This window comes from Scyliorhinus canicula, unplaced genomic scaffold (genome assembly GCF_902713615.1).
Source record: "Scyliorhinus canicula unplaced genomic scaffold, sScyCan1.1, whole genome shotgun sequence".
Classification (NCBI taxonomy): Eukaryota; Metazoa; Chordata; class Chondrichthyes; order Carcharhiniformes; family Scyliorhinidae; genus Scyliorhinus; species Scyliorhinus canicula.
In genome coordinates, this window is record NW_024055500.1 from 2918499 (window position 1) to 2923476 (window position 4978).

Here is a 4978-nt window from a genome sequence, read left to right on the forward strand (position 1 = left end):
CATTATTTACAGTGGTCCCTGTGTAGAATATCATTATTTACAGAGGTCCCTGGGCAGTATATCATTATTTACGGTGATCACTGGGCAGTATATAATTATCTACAGTGGTCCCTGGGTAGAATGTCATTATTTAAAGTGGTCCCTGGGCAGTATATCATTATTTACAGTGATCCCTGTATATAATATCATTATTTAAAGTGGTCCCTGGGTAGTATATCATTATTTACAGTGGCGTCTGTGTAGGATATCAGTATTTACAGTGGTCCCTGGGCAGTATATGATTATTTACAGTGATCACTGGGTAGTATATCATTATTTACAGTGGTCCCTGGATAGATAATCATTATTTACAGTGGCCCCTGGTTAGTATATCATTATATACAGTTGTCGCTGGGCAGTATATCATTATATACAGTTGTCACTGAGTAGTATATCATCATTTACTGATCCCTGGGCAGTTTATCATTATTTAGAGTGGTCCCTGGGCAGTATATCATTATTTACAATGATCCGTGAGCATTATATCATTATTCACAGTGAACCCTGGGCAGTGTATCATGATTTACAGTGATCCCTGGGCAGTACATCATTATTATCAGTATTCCCTGGACAGTATATCATTATTTACAGTGGGCCTTGGGTAGTATATCATTATTTACGGTGATCCCTGGGTAGTCTATCTTTATTTACTGTGATTCCTGTGTAGAATATCATTATTTACAGTGGTTCCTGGTAAGTGTATCATTATTTTCAGTTGTCCCTGGGTAGAATATCAATATTTACAGTGGTCCCTGTGTAGTATATAATTATTTACAGTGGTCCCTGGCTAGTATATCATTATTTACAGTGACCTCTGGGTAGTATATCATTATTTACAGATGTCCCTGGGCAGTATATGATTATTTACATTGATCACTGGGTAGTATATCGTTATTTACAGTGGTCCCTGGGTAGATAATCATTATTGACAGTGACTCTGGGCAGTATAACATTATTTACTGTGGTCTTTGAGTAGATAATCATTATTTACAGTGGCCCCTGGTTAGGATATCATTATATACAGTTGTCGCTGGGCAGTATATCATTATATACAGTTGTCAATGGGTAGTATATCATTATTTACTGTGGTCCCTAGGCAGTATATCATTATTTACAGCGATCCCTGGGCAGTTTATTATTATTAACTTTCGTCCCTGGGCAGCATATTATTATTTACAATGATCCATGAGCAGTATATCATTATTTACAGTGAACCCTGGGCAGTGTATCATGTTTTACAGTGATCCCTGGGCAGTACAATACATCATTATTATCAGTATTCCCTGGACAGTATATCATTATTTACAGTGGGTCTTGGGTAGTATATCATTATTTACGGTGATCCCTGGGTAGTATATCATTATTTACTGTGATTCCTGTGTAGAATATCATTATTTACGGTGATCCCTGGGTAGTATATCATTATTTACTGTGATTCCTGTGTAGAATATCATTATTTACAGTGGTCCCTGGGATATAGATCATTATTTGCAGTGGTCTCTGGGTAGATTATCATTATTTACAGTTGTCCATGTTTTGAATATCATTATTTACAGTGGCCTCTGGGTAGTATATCATTATTTACAGTGGTCCCTGGGCAATATATGATTATTTACAGTGATCACTGGGTAGTGTATCATTATTTTCAGTGGTCCCTGGGTAGCTAATCATTATCTACTGTGACTCTGGGCAGTATATCATTATTTACTGTGGTCTTTGAGTAAATAATCATTATTTACAGTGACACCTGGTTAGTATATCATTATATCCAGTTGTCGCTGGGCAGTATATCATTATATACAGTTGTCCCTGGGTGGAATACCATTATTTACTGTGTTCCCGAGGCAGTATATCATTAATAACAGAGTCCCATGGGCAGTATATCATTATTTATAGTGGTCCCTTGGCAGTATATCACTATTTACAGTGGACCTTGGGCAGCATATGATTATTTACAGTGGTCTCTCGGCAATATACCATTATTTACAGTGGACCCTGTGTAGTATATCATTATTTACAGTGGTCCATGGGTAGTATATAATTAATTGCAGTAATCCCTGGGCATTATTTCATTATTTAGAATGGTCCCTGTGTAGTATATCTTTATTTACAGTTGTCCCAGGGTAGTGCATCATTGTTTTCAGTGGTACCTGGGTAGTTTATCATTATTTGCAGTGGTCCCTGGGCAGTGTATCATTATTTACAGTGATCCCTGGGTAGAATATCATTTACTGTGGTCCCTGGGCTGTATATCATTATTTACAGTAGTCCCTGGGTAGAATACCATGGTTTGAAGTGGTCCATGTGTAGAATATCATTATTTATATTATTTTCTGGGTAGTATATCATTATTTACAGTGGTCCCTGGGCAGTATTTCATTATTTACAGTTGACCATGTGTACTATATCATTATTTACAGCTGTTCCTGGGCAATATATCATTATTTAGAGCGGTCACTGGGCATTATATCATTATTTACAGTGGCCCCAGGTAGCATTTCATTATTTAGTTATCCATGGATAGAATATGATTATTTGCATTGGTCCCTGGGTAGTATATCATTGTTTATAGTGGTCCCTGGGTAGAAAATCATTATTTACAGTGGTCCCTGCGTAGAATATAATTGTTTACAGTGGTCCCTAGACAGTATATAATTATTTACAGTGGTCACTGGGCAGAATATAATTATTTACAGTAGGCCCTGGGTAGAAAATCATTGTTTACTGTGGTCTCTGGGTAGAATACCATTGTTTACAGAGGTCTCTGTGTAGACAATCATTATATACAGAGTTCCCTGGGTTGTATATCTTTATTTACAGTTGTTCCAGGGATGTAATGTCATTATTTACAGAGATCCCTCGGCAGTATATCATTATTCACAGCGGTCCCTGGGCAGTATATCATTATTTACTGTGATCCCTCGGTTGAATACAATTGTTCACAGTGGTCCCTGTGTAGAATGTCATTATTTACAGATGACCCTGGGTAATATATCATTAATTACAGAGTTCCCTGGGCAGTATATCATTATTTACAGTGGTCACTCAGCAGTGTATCATTATTTACAGTGGTCCATGGGTAGTATATCATTATTTACAGTTGTCCGTCGGCAGTATATCATTATTTACAGTGGAACCTGTGTAGTATATCATTATTTACAGTGGTCCCTGGGTAGTATATCATTTTTTGTTGTACTCCCTGTGCATTATATCATTATTTACAGTTGTCCCTGGGTAGTATATCATTATTTACAGTGGTCCCTGGGTAGTGTATCATTGTTTACAATGGTAACTGGGTAGTTGTTTCATTATTTACAGTGGTCCCTGGGTACTATATCATTATTTACTGTTGTCCCTGTGTAGTATATTATTATTTACAGAGGTCCCTGGTCAGTATGTCATTATTTACATTGGACCCTGTGTAGTATGTCATTATTTAGAACATAGAACATAGAATGATACAGCGCAGAACAGGCCCTTTGGCCCACGATGTTGCACCGGCAAGGGAAGTCAAAAACTAAAGCCCATCTAACCTACACTCTGCCACTATCATCCATATGCTTAACCAATAAACTTTTAAATGCCCTCAATGTTGTCGCGTTCACTACTGTTGCAAGTAGGGCATTCCACTGCCTCACCATTCTTTGCGTAAAAAATCTACCTCTGACGTCTGTCCTATATATATTACCCCTCAATTTAAGGCTATTCTCCCTCGTGCTGGCAACATCCATCCGCGGGAGAAAACTCTCACTGTCCACCCTATCTAAACCTCTGATCATTTTGTATGCCTCAATTAAGTCACCTCTTAACCTTCTTCTCTCTAACGATTTTCCCTCCATACCAGGGAACACCCTGGTAAATCTCATCTGCTCCCGTTCCAAAGCTTCCACGTCCTTCCTATAATGAGGCGACCAGAACTGTACGCAATACTCCATATGCGGCCGTACCAGAGTTTTGTACAGCTGCAACATGACCTCATGGCTCTGGAACTCAATCCCTCTACCAATAAAGGCTAACACACCACAGGCCTTCTTCACAACCCTATCAACCTGGGTGGCAACTTTCAGGGATCTATGTACATGGACACCGAGATCCCTCTACTCATCCACACTGCGAAGAATTTTACCATTAGCCAAATATTCCGCATTCCTGTTATTCTTTCCAAAGTGAATCACCTCACACTTCTCTACATTAAACTCCATTTGCCACCTCTCAGCCCAGCTCTGCAGCTTATCTATGTCCCTCTGTAACCTGCAACATCCTTCCAGACTGTCTACATCTCCCCCGACTTTAGTGTCGTCTGCAAATTTACTGACCCAACCTTCTGTGCCCTCCTCTACGTCATTTATAAAAATGACAAACAACAACGGCCCCAGAACAGATCCTTGTTGTACACCACTCGTAACAGAACTCCATTCTGAACGTTTGCCATCAACCTCCACCCTCAGTCATCTTTCAACGAGCCAGTTTCTGATCCACATCTCTAAATCACCCTCAATCCCCAGCCTCCGTGTTTTCTGCATTAGACGACCGTGGGGAACGTTATCAAACGCTTTACTGAAATCCATATAAACCACATCAACTGCTCTACCCTCGTCTACCTGTTCAGTCACCTTCTCAAAGAACTCGATGAGGCTTGTGATGCATGACCTACCCTTCCCAAAACCATGCTGACTATACCTAATCATATTATTCCTATCTAGATGATTATAAATCGTATCTCTTATAATCCTCTCCAAGACTTTTCCCACAACAGACGTGAGGCTCACCAGCCTATAGTTACCGGGGTTATCTCAACTCCCCTTCTTGAACAAAGGGACCATATTTGCTATCCTCCAGTCCCCTGGCACTATTCCAGTAGCCAATGATGACATTAAAATCAAAGCCAAAGGCTCAGCAATTTCTTCTCTCGCTTCCCAGAGAATCCTATGATAAATCC